This window comes from Callionymus lyra, chromosome 15, assembly GCF_982586985.1.
Source record: "Callionymus lyra chromosome 15, fCalLyr1.hap1.1, whole genome shotgun sequence".
Lineage (NCBI taxonomy): Eukaryota > Metazoa > Chordata > Actinopteri > Syngnathiformes > Callionymidae > Callionymus > Callionymus lyra.
Window position 1 is genome coordinate 18,007,556 of NC_141832.1, and position 18,385 is coordinate 18,025,940.

The following is an 18,385-nucleotide window of genomic DNA, read 5'->3' on the forward strand; positions in this document are numbered from 1 at the left end:
GAAGTGAAAGCTTTTTTGTTAGCAGCTTTATACTACAGCAGTTATTTATTATCTGAGAGACAGGAACAAAGTCGAATACAGGAAAAACAGAACAGATAGTGTTAATTAAAACGAAGATTAACGTTTCTTTCTGACTTCTTATCTGATTAAACCTGTGTTTTCGCAACTTTAAAGACATCCGGAAGCAAGATAAAAACACCAATAAAGCAGTGCTTTGAAACTTTAGCAATAATCAACATGTAAATATCTGTGGTTCGGCAAATTTGGCAACACTAAACATACAAGTATTTTATTTGTTCACATACGTGCCCTTCATGAACAAATAATATCATTACTTTCTCAGCTTTTAGGGGAAAAAAAACCCTGGATTTTTGCAAGAAATAAAGTTCAATAAACTATATCAAGAATAAAATGTGCCTTTTTAACATATCAGACCAACAAATTTATGAAGATAAAAAATAAGCAATTGTGATCATGAAGTAGCTCATGATTAGATTTTACTTTAGATTTACCGATGTATTAATAAAAACAAGAGAAAAATTAGTCGTCAATATTAGTTTGTTTCTCGTCACAATATTGCTACAGTATCTTACAAACTGTTTGTTGATTATTTTCTTAATTAAGTCAAATTTTGTTGTCATTGATACAGACTCAGACTCAATTATGATTTGATACAATAATGACACAACTCATAGGCACATCTGCTAGCTTTATACTTCTTTAAAAGGAGAAAATAATTATGAATATAAAGGGGAGACATGAAAAAGATTACCCTTTTTTCCAAATATATTATCAAAATTGTCACCATTTTGATTCAATTCTCTGGTTCCTAGAGAGGTAAAAAACAAGTCCTTTGTTTGCACCGATATAAAATAAAATAAAAAAGTAATAAAATGTCTCTCTGGCTTTAAAATCAATGTGTACTTTCCGTCTTAAAGTAAACGTCTCGTAAATAAAAACCCTTTATCGAGTTCGACACTCTGGGTCATGAGTGAAACGTTTAAGAACATAATTCACTTATCTGCAGTTTGTTTTTTCACGGTTAGTAAAGAATTGTGCTGTGTCTCAAATCGCATACTAGCGTACTAAAAGTTAGTATTTTTAGTGCGTTAGTGCGTCTCAATTCTTAGTATGCGAAATTTAGTGCGCCATGCACACTAAATTGGCGTACTAACACGCCCACAAAACTGAGCATGGTTCGATGGACACTAACCATACTAAACAGCCGCCATCTTAGTGACGTTTTAAACGGAAGTTACGTCATATATATATACATATATATTCATATACTTACAGGTGCATTTTCCGCAGCAGTAGGAGGATAAACACGTCTTCACTGCTGATACCAGCTTAAATATCTCGCGATTATTTAGATTCTCATATTTTTTCTTTATTTCTTTTTCCAAAGTTGCAATACGTGCTGCTAGCAGGTGTCGGCGATAGCGTTCAAACAGCTGGTTGAAACATCATTAAATAGAAGTAGAAGAAGAAGCTGTCATGTGATCTCCGGTTAGTGTGTAGCAGCAGTGTTTGATTTGAGACACTATCTGTGGAGAATTTGCGTACTAGTTAGTACGTACACTAAACTGATGCATACTAACTTCTAGCATACTAAGAGTAGTATGCGATTTGAGACACAGCACTGGAGTCATTTGTGTTTGTGAGGTCATTATGATAAGAAGAGCTTCATTTGTGGATCCGATGGTTGTGATTTAACAATAAAATATGAGTCTATCAAAGTCTCTTAAAGGGATCAATGACGCTACATACATGTTAGAGAGCTAAAATGATGACAATTTCCTTGATTCTTTGAGACGAAGAGAAGCTTTGACCACGGAAGTCACAACTGGTTCACGATTCAAAGAACATCAATGTCCTTCTGGAATAAATCAAACCCAGAGCGTTTCACTGTTTTGTCCCCAATTGTCCCCATTAAGACAATTGGGGAGGACTGATGTTTGATTAATTAGTCAAAACTAACTTTGGCAAGACGGAACAGACACAGTTTCATTAGCTTGTTCTGTTCGATAAAGTTAATGAGCCCTTTCACGCTCGTCTTAAAAATGAACCAAATAAAAAAAAATCTGGTGAAAACTGCAATGCCACAAGAAGGTTATCCAGCAAGCTGGTGGCATCTTTTTTTTCTTTTTTTTTTACATGCATCATTAGGTTTCCCCTCCGTGGCCCGGATTCATCATGTTGACTTAAATACTTTAAGCTATCTGAAAGGGTTAAGTACAGCTGGAAAATAGCATGGACCACATTGCTCATTTTTTCCTTTCATGTCAATTTGTGTCATTTAGAGTAAAGAGCCGGGGAACATCGGACAGAGGACGCCGGGGATGCTCCAGGTTCTACATTTCAGAGGTAAATGTTTGCTCCAGTCAACTGCAGCTCCGCATAAGCAAACACTACCCCCCCCCCCCCTTTAAGAGGATCACAGGGAATCCATCGCTAATCCACTGGTCAATACACATGACAAGGTGCAGTGCCAGGGACGAGTCACTTAAAGGACAAGTCACCCCAAGTGTGTACAGTCGGACGGATTTGGAGCCGTGTTCGGATTTCAACCTCCAACCGTGGTCCAACACGTTCATTATGGCGGGTTTTGTGTATTCGTGACAGCTGAGAGGAAGCGATTAAAAAATATTTTCGAAGCCCAATCCCGTTCATCAAAGGATTCGACTGAATGTATTCAATTATTCGTTTGAAATATTACTTCCCTAATCCTGCCGAGGCAGTTAAACACAAGTCATTACACATTATTGCTCGATTCCTGTCATTACGACATTAGCGGAATACGGTATCGAGACGTATACTCGCCGGTCTGCAGATTAAAATGAAAATACTGGCTCGTTTTTTTACTTGGCCTCTCATTTATAGTCTCCATAACATTCTTTTTTGAGGACTGTGGGAGGAAAATTGAGCGACAAGTGTTGTCAGGCGCTGAATCATGTCGGATATAAACAGATTAAGGGCTGTTAAAATAATAAAAGGAAATAAATATTCCTTCAAAGAGGTGCATCTGTGGGGTTTCCTCGAGTGTGAATTGAGACTTGAGCCAGAGAAGATACAAGCCCATGATGCAATGGGGCACAACGCGGAACCAAAGACGACACTAAGATGAAAGCGCTTCATCGATAAACACCCAAAATGATCAGTTTTATGAAGATTTTTGCTGCTTCTCAATCCAGACTAAGCTCCTCTATAATGAATAGTTTTCTCCAACTATATATCCTCACAGTAACATTTGTCACTGGGGCGATAAATATATCAAAATTAAGAAATACTCCTTGATGCACAGTTAAGCCCTCCATTTGTTCCGGTCCTTAAAGTGACAAAACATAAGATTAAGAATGTTGTTTCTGGCGACCCCGTGTGTCACAAAAGTGTAACTGCAATGATGTAAACCCCTCAATGGCCATGGCCACATACAGCTTATTAGATAAAGGCTCTTGTCTTGTCTGGATTTATCTTCCTGGTAACTTCATAAAGTCCTTCAGTACTTTCAGGCTAAGGGTCGTCCAGACATAATTATAAAGTAAAGAAAATTGTTCAAATAATAGATACTGTAGAGTTCTACTACATGAGTCAACGCTGTTCACCAATGATTACAGTAAATATGAAAACTGCTTTAAAGTTGTTATAGTACTATATCAACATATGATATGGTTGTTGTTTTTTTTTCATTATTTATAACTCATTTTCAGATTTCAGATTTAAGCGAGAATTCTGACAAGCTCAAGTAGAAGAACTCACATTCCTCCGATCCTTAAATCTCTTCACTGGCTGACAGTTTCTTTCAGGATCAACTTTAAAATTCTGGTTCTTACTTTCCGATCTATTCATGGTCAGGCTCCTCCTGACATCAGTGATCTGATCCAGCCTTACACCCCAGCTCGGGCTCTGAGGTCTGTGGATCAGAATCTACTGATGGTTCCTGAACACGCTTCAGGACCAGAGGAGAGAAATACTTCCAGACTGTTGCTCCTAAGCTTTGGAACGATCTTCCTCTCCCTCTATGTTTGATGATCTACTGACTCTTTCAAGAAACATCTTAAGACCTTTTTATTTTTGCAGGCTTTTCCCTGATTTTCTAAGACTCCTGTGTTTGTCTCGTGGTTTTTTACCTTTAAGCATGTATTTTATTGAGTATTATTTTGATTGCTTAAGCGCTTGGTAACCCTCGTTTGGAAAAGCGCTTTACAAATATAAATGACTTACTTATTAAGGTCAATTTTAATGCATACATATAAAAAATACACTCCAAATGTAATCAAAAGGCTTTTGCGTACAAGACAAAATAAATCCAATAGAAAAAAAAAGCCATTTACTGGTAATGCAAACATTTTTTCGAATTTGAAATGTACTTCCTTCAGAGAGAAATCGAACACTTATTTTTACTTAATTTTTCAAACAGTGAGATAAAATGTTGTGAAAACAAAACTCTTCTTTAAGAGGATAATGAAAGTTTAAATGAGTAAAGAGGTTATAAGAAAATGCCATTATTGAAACTCCAACGTAAAAGAAATGTCTAAAATTTGACCCTTAGAGAATCTATCAATATAACTTAGGAAAAAAAACAAAAAAACGACAGGGACTAACGAGACTCAAACGCGAATATCTCTGACATGATCTAATTCCGTCGCCCTAATCAATACAGTCGAAAGCCTTGTATCGTTCTGTGACGCTCTCATGTCAAAAAGTTAATCAATTAAATTTAGTAAGTTTGATCAATTGAGACGATCTTGTGGTTCGGGTGAATCATTTACTTGTTTTGTTTGCATGCCGACGTGGGTGCAGTGTCTCAAAGGTTTTCATTATTTGAAATGCAGCCTCACTATATGATTCATCGTTGAGTCACTTTGTCGACACACTTTTCAAGTCGACCTTTCTACTTAAATGACTCAGTTGTTAGTCTGCGGCTCCGTCAGAGGAAGGAGAGCAGATGGGGAGCGACATGAGCACTCTGGTTGAGCAAAAGAGGTCATTTTAGAGCAGAAGTGTTGAAAAATTAAGATGAGCATGTTCCCTGGAACATGTGGAGACGAATAACACTTTCATTGAGGGAGTTTAGCAGCTGATTTAGATCCTCGTTTCTCCTCTGGGGCCTAACCACAGAATGTGCATGATTAACTAAAGATTTTGTCAGCTACAAAATGGGATCAAACTCATGAATTAAAACTCTAAATATATATGTTGATTTGATGGTGGTTCGATGTGACAACAATATATGTTTTTTGTGAAGCTAAAATGGGGCGCAAGATAGCAAGTGGCTGCAAGAACAATTAGCTCTTCTTCAGGTGTTAAGTAAGTACCTACTTAAGTCGCTGCAACTTCTATGTCTTAATTCAACTGGAAATATTTAAACAATGTAATAAGTGAGAAAAAAAAAATGAAAAAAGCTGCATTAAATACTACTTGACAACAGCGAATTTGTTATGAGACCAGTTTTGAAAATACAAGTTTAAAAATTATATTACACCAATTCAGGCTAGAGGTGTAAGTCATTATTTATACACTTGATTATCTTAATTTGTTCATGACACCTTATCGAAATTCAACATTCAAATCATTAATTTATCCTAGTTATTTTGTTATTGTGATTTTTGGGTATTTTATTTACAATTAAAATGCAAATTTTCACAGCAGTTCATTTGTTGCAATTAAACTTCCGTTGCTAAAGGGACAATGAAATTCCTCGAGATCCCACAATGACTGAGGATGAGAGGATACGGGGGACTCTAAAGCTGATGTTTGGACTTATTAACATTTCAAAACAAATTAAAACTGTTACGACTTTGTCAAGAGTCATGTGGTCTGTAAATAACCACCAGAGGGAAGTACTCGACGATACTACAAATATATCATTGTTACTACAGTATCTAGATATATTGCAGTACATTGTATTGTTTCCCCTGTATCGTGACACATATCATATTGCCAGAATTTTGCCAATACATACTCCTACCAAGTAGTGTTGTAGTGATTAGTACTACAGCCTCATTATCAAAACAGTTGTGGGTTTTAGATCATGTGCCATGAACCTCCTCAAGCTTGAACTCTGGTTTTCTCCTAAAGGTCAAAACATAAATAGGTTACACATTTCAAATGAAAGTACACACAGCAGGTATGCATTATATATGGAAATACATGGATAAAAAGGGCAACATATACAGAATTGCTGGCATCCCGAGTGTATTTAGCTGAAAGTTGAAAAATTGCGAATGCAGCAATTATTAACTCAGTTTATATGGAAATAAATTGGGGCTCACAGGGAGCGTGACCTTTGTCTCAAGGGAAGAAGTGACCCCTGCAACTCCTTCTGGGAAAGGAAGCAGTTTTACAGAACCGAAGGATGTTGAATCCATATTTAACACATATTTATTTGAGTGTATGACATTCATTAACGTCTTTTACTATCATCTCCTCCTCGCTTGTTGTTTTTCACATATTCTAAATTATATTTTATTTTTAACTTATTCAAGGTTAGTAAAAAAAAAAATAGTTTGGATTTACTTGAAAGCCACGAGGATTAAATTTGAAGTCGTTCAATTGATCCAGGCCTCAATCGCGTATCTGACGTGTCCAATGGAGATTAAATGTCAGAAGTGCATCCAAGAAAGCTTTTCTCTACATGAATGGAAGCGACTGCCACGACGCTGGATATACAGACTCATCGTGAAAGAGAGCGACAGAAGAAAATCTACAGCTGCAGCTGCTCTTTTACCAAAAAATACACTTTTGAATTAAATGACTCACGTACGCTTCCAAATACAACAATAGATTTGAAGTTTCACCTTCAAAGGCAGGAGGGGGAAAAAAAGAAGAAAAAAAAAGAAGATATTCAAGGGGTTCACACTTAATATGGAAGAGTTTTATTGGTTTTTCATTCTTCCTATCTTACGCTGGGATAATTGAAAGAAAACTAAAATAATTGTATTTTTATATATACTTTTATATCTTTTTAGTTCTTGTTATTGGTTTAATTTTGAATTTTATATATATATATATATATATATATATATATATATAATAAAAATAATAAAATAAATAAGATTATATACAAGTATTATAGTATTATATATATATATAAGTATTATAGTATTATATATAAGTATAAAAAAGTAATATCATAAATGTATATACAGTACATATAATATACATTTATGATATTACTTTTTTATACTTATATATAATACTATAATACTTACTGTATATATAATCTTAATCTTATTTTACAAAAACATGGATGTAGATCACATAACAAAGCTAAAGAAAAAATTTAAAGATATTAAAAGAAAATTAATGAGAATTATGAAAGAAAAAATCCAACATTATGTTATGAAACAGTCAAATATATGGCCAAATTAAAATAAATAAATAAAAAATTATAAAAAATTAAATTGAGAAACGCAAAATATAATTAAAACAAAAAAACTTTGATATAAAAAAGCAAAATAACAACAATAATTCAACTTTTTTGTATACCTTAATGTGATTCAATTTTAACTTAGAGCCAACATGGGTAAAGGGTAGCTTAGGGGCCACATATGGCCCCTGCTTGAATTAATTGCGGCCCTCATGAGGTCACGGTATAATTGATCTATAAAACAGGTCATGTAAATTGGTAAATAACCATTTTAATACTTAAAACTAGTTCAAATCCTCATATAACTCATTAAAAAATGTGTTTGATGATTTTTTTTTATTACCTTTTCTTTGTTTTCTATGTTTTTTTGTGTGTTTTTATGTTGACTTATTTATGACTATAATTTGTTTTAAGAAACATAAAATGGACTCTACCAGTCCGGCTATTCATCTGCTTTATCCACATATAAACAATAATAATAATCACATTATTTTTTGGAGCAGTCTCATTATTTATAAATGTTTAATCTGTGTCCTATTCTCTTTAAGTTGTTTTGTTCTCCCAGTCAGTTCGGGTTTATTGTCCTCATTAGATGGAATTGCTGTTCACACACAACTGGACAATTAGTGTTTGATTTCTCTCCCGGTTTGTTATATTTTTCTTCTTTTTTTTTTTGTTCACCCGGAACATTTGATCCTCGAGTTTATGTGTTTTAATTGTTAATTAGGTCAATTAAACAAGTCGCTCGTCTTTGTAGTCGCCGTGGTTCGGGTCGTTCGACTCGACTACGATTCTTTCCAAGTTTCTCACAAAAGAAGAAAGTTCCTGATAATGTTCCAAATAAGGAGAATTAAATCAGCTATAATTAAAACACTGCTGTTACGCCGTCTGCATCTGTTCCAATATTTTGCCAGGATGGTTCCTATTCCCAGGAAACAAATTTCACAGTGGAAAACCTTTTTAAATGGTAATTGGGTGAGAAGAGAAAAAACGGGGACGAACCAGTTATAAAAACAGGAAACCCTTCCTCTTAAAACGACTCTATTCGATCATTACTTATTGCAGGGAGTCAACAAATATGTCGCCCTCGTTTTTTTTTTTATTCCGGTTCACCGGTTCATCTTTGGACCGAGCGAGCTTCGCGGTGCCAGTTCTGCTGTCAACATGGAGCCCTAATTGATGGCATGAGAGAAGAGTTATTTGAATGGATTAGAGCAAAGAGCATCATGGATTAGCCAGTGAGAGACATTGATCCCGGGGGAGCCTTAAATTGGTCCCATAAAGAGATTATAAAACATCCGTGTGGTCGGCAAATATTGAACTCCACGGTCATCAAAGGAATTCACCTCTTCAACGTCACCTGCTCTTCACGTGGATATAGATATATGCTGTACATGTACTGTATATACTTTGTCCTCACGTTATGTGCAACGTGATTCCGGTGACGGTCATGAAAGGACATAAAAGGAAAGTAACAAATCAAAAGGAGATACATGGGACTTTAACACCAAACCGTCAAAGTTAAACTGAAATGATCCAGTCATGTATGTAACAAATGGAATATACATATTAGAACAACAACACAATTCATATTTATATGATTTGCTAAATATTAAGATGTCAAAAATATTTTCTTTTAAATGTTATATTTAAATTGTGCTATTAGAAATCTTCTCAATATCAGGTTTTAACAAATATCTGTAGAAAATGTAAGAAAAAATTGTTTGTTTCTGAAAAAAATGGGGAAAAATAGTGAGGGTCTAATGAAAAAGAGAAAAATATAAGTGACAAAAATATAATGTGTGTATCAAAAGAATAATTGTATTTGACACTGAACTAGACCAACATGCAGCATCTTTTCTCTTTCAAAAATGTATTTAAAAAATATTTGCAAAACCTTTGTTTTTCTACAGTCGCCAAAAAAAGAAACTATGTATACAACTGGTTGTCTATATAATCGTCAAAGGGCAACTCATTTGTTGCATCGGTGTTTGTCACCGCACGTCATCAATCCAAGAATATGGCACCTCTAAGAGACTCGTTGTATAAACAAAGCGCGGCGCGATTACAGCTGGCTGGAGGATGAGTGAAGGCCATTATTAAGTCATCATGGACTCTCATAACCTCTCATTCGCTGAGATTTGAGACGTGGGAGAACTTTATAAAGTAATAAGTTCAAAACACGCTGAGGGACTTTTACTGTAACTTGAGAGGAAGACTTTGAAACATGTGAGTCAGGAGAGCTTCACAATAGTTGCCCTTTAAAATTGACAAGAAGATGATGGATGAATAAAGGGATTACTGGGTGATGGGTCACAAGGGAAGTAGCCTTCGCGAGAGGTCCAGACTCTATTCCTAAAATTCATCCATCTGCTCCTAGGGGGACTGGAGACGTTCCCAGGCTAGAAGGATATTATCCATTCATTCATAAAATTGTTATTTTCTACAATAGTCTAAAAAAAAGAAAGAGAAGACATCCTGTTTATTTCATTGAAAGTGGACCTCTCCGAAATATCACGGGAGTCCTTCTGCCCAAATTGTGCCCCCTTTACCTTCATTTTAATGTTTTATAACGTTGAAATCAGACGAACACACGGACAGATAGAAGGACCAACCATTTGATATTTCTTTCACGCTTTAGTTTCTACAATTACCACATGATGAACTGTTCATCACGTGGTATCACACCCAGATATGGGCCAGTGAATTAAACCTCCATTAGAATCAAATATTCATCTGACTGGTTACACCTTCCGCTCCATCGCTCAATCCCAACACAGAATCAGACTGGGATGCACCTGCAGATCATCAGTAATCATCTGGTGCAGCCCCGACTGATCGCTTTCTCCTCTTGATGCTCCTGCAGTCTATTAATTTGTTGATGGAGGGCGCCATCCATTAAAAATATGGTTATGATTAAATCAGAGGTTGGAACTGTGTCAGAAGATTTTGAATAAAGATAAACCAGGCTTCGGGACAATCGGGGTAGCGGGAAAATAGATCTTTTTTTTATTCTGTGAGAAACAAAGTTTCTCAGATTCTGGAATTATAAGAAGAAAAAAAAAAAAAAGCACCGACCTCCATCATTGTTTGGCTCCTAAATTAAACCGTTAAGCTTCACCGGCTGTTCCTCGTCCTCCTTTCACACGCTACCACCATTGTGTCGCAGCAAAAACTCTCTTCCCTCTTAAATCCACGGCGCGACTTCCTCTGTTACGTTCAGACTTCTGTTTCGTGGAGGGAAAGAGAAAAAAAAAAGTTGTTATCTCAGCAGGTCAGCGCCAGAAACAAGTGGCAGTTTAATGGACGCTGTTGGATTTAACAAATGTACCACGCGGCCTTTTGTGACTCGTTGTTCTTGTGAAGTCGGCTCTCTGACCCTGAAACGTCGAATATCTGTGTGCACGGAAACATTAAAGGGGAAAAAAATGAAACAGTCTTAAATCCGGAAGATGTATCGTCGGAACAGAAGAATGTGATTCCGAAGAATATTCCTGCTTGTTCTAAAAGACAGAGCAAAATAACTAAGACATATCCAAGAGGGTTGGTCTTAAAAACAAGTTAAAGTGGTCGACTCAACCGAGACAGAGACCAGAGTGTGGAGACCAAGACTGACATTGAGACCAAATCAGACTGAGTCTAGTTCAAGACTCTACATAGATCAAGACCAAGACACACCAAAGACCAAGACTGACTGAGTTAAGACCAAGACAGATCAAGATCAAGACCAAGACACAACAAAGACCAAGTAAGACTGAGTCAAGACCAAGACCAAGACACACCAAAGACCAAGTCTCATTAAAGATCAAGACCAAGACAGACTAATAGGACTAAGAATCTTTACATATAAAGACCAAGACAGACTGATTCAAGACCAAAACTCTTTATAGATCAAGACCAAGACACACCAAAGACCAAGACCGAGTCAAGACCAAGACTCTTTATAGATCAAGCCAAAGACACACCAAAGACCAAGTAAGACTGAGTCAAGAACAAGTATTTTCTAGATGTAGATCAAGAAACTAGAGAGACCAGAGTTTGGAGACGAAGACTCTTTGAGATTGAGACCAGGACAGACTAAGTAAAGCACAAGACTGTTAATAGATCAAGATCAAGACACACCAAAAGCCAAGTAAGATTGAGTCAAGACCAAGTATTTTCTAGATTGAGACCAAGACACTACCAAGAGACAAAGACTCCTTGAGTTGAGACCAAGACAGATGGAGTCAAGACCAAGAAAGACAGACCCACGACCAAGACAGATTTGGTCAGGACGAGGAATCTTTTGGATCAAGACCGACACAAGAGCACGGCAGATGACTGAGACTGAGGCCAGAAAACTAAAAATGTTGCAAAAAAAAAAATTGTATACACAATAACTCTGTGAGGTTTTAGACCATTGGCATCATATTGTAAGTAAATAAGTAATTAAGTAGGTTCTTTTTTAAGATATTCTTCCCTGGACTGAAAGCAGGCCTGTCAAAGTTTGTGTTGTGTATCATGAAAAGACAGAGATAACTCCCAGATTAAGACAAATATGTGATATCAAGAATTGTCTGCAATACTAAGTTGTCAAATATAACAGGAACATCGTGTTTATTCAGGACTGTGATACAAGCTTGTATGTAAATTGTGCATTTTTATAGAGGGCGTCATAGGTTAATAAGATGTTCTCAAGCCAGAGTAGAGAGTAAGTTCTGCATCTAGTGGGTTTTCAAAGTCTCAGGAATGTTAATCTTTGGAACTAATTCATATTTTTTACAGTTAGAAAAGAGGTTGACATGCTACCAATCCAGCATGCTAGCTTCCTAACTGGGTAGTTCAGACTCAAGCAATTCTTTACAGGAAGAAAATCCTGCTTCAATTTACCTGCTAGCCCCGGTTTAAGTCTGAGGAAACAATGAAAAGAGATCATTTTTTTCAATAAATAGAACAGAGACATTTTAAATGCCTAGTTCAGTGTTAAAAAAAAGTCAAATACACAAAAGGAACACCTCGTAAATGCTTCTCAAATATGAGTTGGTTAAGTAAGTTTCAAGGAAAAGTCCATTCTGAGGGACTGTACCTTACCATTATTTTACTGTTTTTAAACTTTACAGAAAGAAATGTAATCTTTGCGCCGATGAACAAAAGTTCTAGCTGAACTAACAGACAGACAGCTGTCAGCCATTTATTGCAGAATCCGTAATGAATTTCGCTTCACGCCACGCCGCTGATAAAACGCCCCCGCACTTCCTCTCAGTGTGACAATAGTTTTCTCAAATGGTGACACTTCATTTCTTCTGCCTCATTATGTGCCATTCATTTAGTCAGCAGGTAGAGAGTTCTCGCCTGACATTCCAAAAACTTCTGCTATGAAAAGGGAGATCTGGAGTGGATAGTGTACAAACTGAGGTGAGTCACGGCTCCTCTGTTGTTTATAGAGAAAAACTGTTTCAAAGATTCCACTCACTGACCTTCTAAAGAAGGATCTCTGTCAAAAATCCCCTCTTATTTTTTAATGCCTCTGACATTTCAGTTATTTGGTGATTGTCATACAATTTGGTTATTATTTCAAAGAAAACAAAACTGGCCTTTACACTACACAGCATTGTGGCATTTACAGTCACAAATTAAACACCCACCTCTCGCCCAAGATAGCCAGAACAAAAGGTAAGGCAGATGAGAAGCTTTTTTTTTTATTCCACAAGCATCTATTTTGTTCAAGAATTGAGGCCGAGTCTTCTGGGACTCCTGTGTTTGTCCTATGCGTCTTGGCCTTTTAAAGTTTATGTTTTAACTGTGTATTGTTTTTGATTGTCAAACTCCTTTGTGACCCTGGTCTAGAAAGGCACTTTACAAATAACCTTTACTTATTTGTTATCGTAAGATCATTGTGTTTGTGCAGTTGGTAACTAAATGGTTTGTAGATCTAAATAGTCACATCACGGATGCTTCCTTCCTTATTAGTCACACATGGAGGGGGTTTTGATCAGAAATATTCAACATGTATGATTCATGAGTCAGCCGTATTCCAAGCGGATCATCTGGAATTGTTTATCAAAACAATAGTCTTAACATAAGATAATCAGTCGTTTCGGTACATATGCGCGATAAAAACTTATAGAAAAGAGAGTGAACATCAGATTGATCTGGCACTTGTTAGCAAGTGGTCTTTTGTATTTTTTGGCAGAAAACAGCTAAGTGTATATATGTACCAAAGCTAAAAAAAATTTGCTTAAGATTTCTGCCTATGAAATGACTATGATTTGAATTGAAAAACATCGGTTTTCGTATCGGTACTGAAAAATTCTGAACAATATACAGTTGGGGTGTGTATTGTAAGAATCTGTCGATAAGATACGCATCACCATACGTGGGGGACGATAAGACATATTGCAATTAATTGTGATACTGTTGGAACAACGATATATTTGTAGTATTGTCCGGTTACTTTTCTCTGGAGCTGCAGAATTTTAATCATGCATTTGTTTTGAAACCAAAATCTATCAAAACATTAGCTTTAAAAGCTGCTGGAGCCGACTGTATCCTCCTGTCCTCAGTCATCGCCAGGATATATAAATATATATATATATATATATATATATATATATATATATATATATATATATATATATACAATATGGTGGAAAACAATATCAAAATATATGGCAACATCGATGTTTTCCAACAACCCTAATACACAGCCCTAGTGTGAACCCCTTTAGTCTTTCACCCAAACACTTGTTAGACTTGTTTGTCCTATCTATCTTCAGTTGACCGCTATAAGATTCTCGTATCAATGTTGTTTCTCTATAGCCACCCATGCCAGCTGCTGACCCATGAGACACTCACTCATGTCTGTATCTCGATGATCCCGGGTGAATACAGTCACATTTCGAAAGATTTCCCCAATAATTCATCAAATAAGACGTGTCATGAGACTTAATTTGAAATACATCGACTTTGTTGTGGTGACAACAGAAGTCCGCGGTCATAAACTTAGCTCAAGAACTTGTCATCGCCAAAATCTATCTCCCCGCAATTCCGTGTCGTTTGACCTTCCCACCTCGCTGTTAAATAAAATTGCATCTGCCTCATCTCCTTAGCAGGTGATGACCGAGTCGACATTTATTTATATCACAGCCTTGACGGGCAATTGTGCGCTCGCCAAAGTAGAACAGCGGCATCATTATAGGAAACCGTCGACTCATTTGTTTGGTCGATAATACCGCGACTGATACGTTTGTTGAGATGATCTACTCAACAATAACAAGGAGTGTGTCATGCTTTCTTTATTTGATATGGATGCCTTTCACGACAGCTCTCACTTTGAACCAGCAACTCTCTTTGTTTGGCATTTTAGTTTGTGAAAGTAAATTCAAAGGGACAACTGCAATAAAAATGCAAATTCCTCCAGAATGTTATCAAAGTCCTTCATGCCTTTTTATCTCACCAAAAGTCTATTAGTATTTCAAGAATGTGTTTATTACATCCTCTGGGCAAGCTGAGATCAGGGACGAAAGACAATTTGAAGTTGTGTTCTTGTCACTTGGCATTCACCGAAAAACTTTCTCCCGGTCGACGCACACATTGTTTCCTCCTTTCCATATCGAGCACAACAGAGCTTGTATGTAAACAATATATTTTCAGTCAAAAGGTGACACTTTTATTACAGATCACCGGAGCGGCGGCGTTGGCGCTGCTTTTATTGACAATATCACAGATTCCGTTTCTGGCTCAAAGTAATAGGACACAATCACAGCCGTAATTATAAAGTAGCTGTCGTGGAATAGCGGAGCAGTCCGTCAAAAGTCGTTTCATTGTGTCAAGGAGAAACTTTGTTTCAAAGTTTGTGAAATCTGTAACTCGGGAGTTTTCAATACTGACCTTTATTCTGGGTCATTCTCAGAAGCTGGTGCCTTTAGTGAGTTCTTAAAATGTATACTTTTTGGCGAAGAAGATGGCCAATTCAGAAGTATCTGGGAACTTACAAGTACATTTAATTTAACAGAGACGGGGGCCACATGCAGCCTTTTGACATGAGGCCAGAGTAAAAGAATAAAAAAAATACTCTGATTTTTAAAAATAGTAATTTCATCAAAGCCCTCTCTAGTAAACAGAAAAGTAAAAAAAGTCCAAGTAAATCAAAAGTTCTACTTTAAAAATGTTAAGAAACGTCAAAGCAATGATTGAAAAGTCTCTCTGCCAAAGCTACTCCAAGATCAGCTACAGATAAAAAAATATCTTGGTCGAAATCAATTCCTTTTTAACCATTACTTCAATATTCTTTTGTCCCAGTTTTCTTCAGCCTCCTCTCTTTTGACCTAGAGGTTTCTCCAAATAGCTGCAGAAGCTATTGTAGCCCTGTAGATAATTTACTATCCCACCCCTGATTTTACTTTAAAAAAAATCAGAAGATTTAATAATCTAAACTACATAATAAATAGTTTTTTAATGGTAGATACTGATCATGTCAATCACTTTTTAGATTCCACCCTGTAACATTTCAACGCTATAATAACCTCAACTCAAACCCTAGCAGGAGCCAAGGTCAGACAATTTAGTTGATTATTTTTTCAAACATTCATTAAATGTGCACCGAGTGCACTGTGTTATCCGTCAAACTATGACATTTAAAACAGCAGAGTCACACTTGCAATCAAATAATTGCAAATTAAAACCGCTTTTTCGACTTGTCTCCTGCCTTAAGCCCTTCACTGATGTAAAATCAAATGTCACTTCCAGTCGTGCGCTCAGTGTGGGCAGCTGCTTTTTCTTTTTTCTTTTTTTTCAACCCCCCCCGTACCTCTGCAATTAACAGTCCGAGGACTTTCACGCTGTGCTCAGTGGAAACACCCACCTTGTCAGGCTCTCCACGCGTTTCACTTGTGGGTTATTTGCACCTTGTCAGGCAAAGTCAGTTCAAACGTTTGAACGTTTAAATGTCTATGTTAGACATTAATCAATCAGCATCATGTGTTTGGATACTTACTATGTTGATGTAGTTTTCATCTTAAAATACTAATGATTACTTAAATCTTAAAATACCAATAACATAATATTTGCACAGATCAATGACTGTTTATAATTTGAAAGATCTGAAGCCTTATATAAGTGAAATACTTTTACCCAAGTGTGAAACTTTTGGCTGAACTTTCATGAAACAATACAATTGAAGAGTTTTACTGCAACTTTCATATCGAGTCGTCACTTCATCTTCTGCAGCTTTGAGAATGGCCTAATAAAATCCTTGAAACGATAAAGTTACTACTGGAATCTCAGAAGTTCTTATATTTTATCAAACCAAATGTAAAGTAGTAATACTTGGCCGTTCCAAGTGAGACTTGTGAAAATGAAATACTTGGCTCTCTCTTCGTTGAGTGATCTTTTTTTATTTTATTTTTTTTATTTGCAAGGTTTCGGAACAAGCCGTCCAGGAAGACTGGCAGAGTCCATCCATCGCTTAAAGTTTTACTGGTGTACTGGCTTGGCATCAGTGCGGGTGGTCTATAAACCTCGCAATCAAAACATGCATTTAATGAAAAAATATAAAATGTTTTACCAATATGACATGCTGAGGATGCAGGGAGGATGAAGCAAATTCGTAAGCCTTTAGTATCAGCTGTGAATTTAACAATGCTCTTCATGATGTTATTTTGTCTGGATGACCCATGAGTGCTCTACAGCAGTGTTTTCATATATAGTACGAAGTTCCTTTTTTGAATTTATCACAAAGATAAACCATTAACAAGAGCTGTTACCTTATTAACAAGGCAGGGGGAAATAATCAACACTAGAGGGAGCCAGAAACCCTCTTTTGAATTGTACCTTTTCGGGTTTTAATTTGCATTTTTACAATTGTCCAGACTCATGCCAGAGATCAGAGAGGTGTGCTTCATTTATTAAATCAAAGTTTGTGTTGCGACTGACAATCTAGGAGGAAGCAGAAAAATCCAGTTTTGCATAAATTCCAGTTTTCTTGGTACTTGGACCTTGGGAGTAAAAATGATTAAGGATATCGTAAGGTTTTTACCTAAATCAGTGCCAACCTGGTACTTTCCAAATTTTAACATAAATAAAAATAAATATATTTTCTCTTATATATTAATTAGTAAATTACTTATTATGCTTTTCCAGTGTAATTACACTGAGTTACATTCTGTCTTTTGTGGCGAAATGTTAACAATTGAAACAGACCCCAAGTTGCTGTCTGTATTATTTTGGGGTTAAATGTTGTCGTATCTAACAGACTCTGAATCACTTCTGTTAGTATTATTTTTTAGCTTAATTGTGGGTGCTAGGGGAGTTTCAATGCCCGAATGCCTCAAATTCCTGACATGACTATAATTGTAAATGATATGTGGAATGTTAATTTTATTAAAACAACTAACACTGAAAGGGACACTTTAATAATGCACAGAAATCTGAACTTCTATTCAGTCTGAATAGCAATGATAATGCAGTGTTATTATGGTACCAAGCTACCTTTTGCTTACAATGTACATTAGCAGGAGACAATCCCAGTGACTTGGGGAGACAGCCAACAGCAACATAAAGACAACTACCACCCACCACCACAGACAAGTTGGCACAAGGGTCACCAACCTTGTTGAGAGCTAATAGTCACCCATGACGATTGATTTAAACAATATATATAATATATTATATGAATTTATAAAGGAAAAGTTTGGCTCCAAACTCTAGACGGGCTCAAGCTAGTCATGAACAGGGACATTACAATTAAGATTTAGTTACTTTGTGGGTCATCATAAAATTGAGGGTCACGGGGCACAAGTATGACTTTGCAATTGTTCCTCATCAGTCTATCAACACATACAAGAAGGTTATGCCGTCACGGGGCACAAGTATGACTTTGCAATTGTTCCTCATCAGTCTATCAACACATACAAGAAGGTTATGCCGTCACTCAAAAGCCTGGTTCGTCCATAGACTATAATTAAATTAGCTTCATTTCGTTTGTGTTGAGGTTAATTAAGGGTGATATTCAAGGTGAGACAATCGCTGTCGATT

At 36.4% G+C, this 18,385-nt stretch overlaps 1 protein-coding gene across 1 annotated transcript in view; it reads left to right on the plus strand.

The window, feature by feature from the left end:
- The window catches only part of elfn1a (extracellular leucine-rich repeat and fibronectin type III domain containing 1a), a 111,658-nt gene that overhangs the window by 76,135 nt on the left and 17,138 nt on the right, over positions 1 to 18,385 (plus strand). Inside the window, exon 3 of the mRNA XM_087808594.1 lies at positions 2,304 to 2,367. The gene's annotated coding sequence lies outside the window, so the exon portion shown is untranslated. The remainder of the gene's footprint in view (positions 1 to 2,303; positions 2,368 to 18,385) is intronic.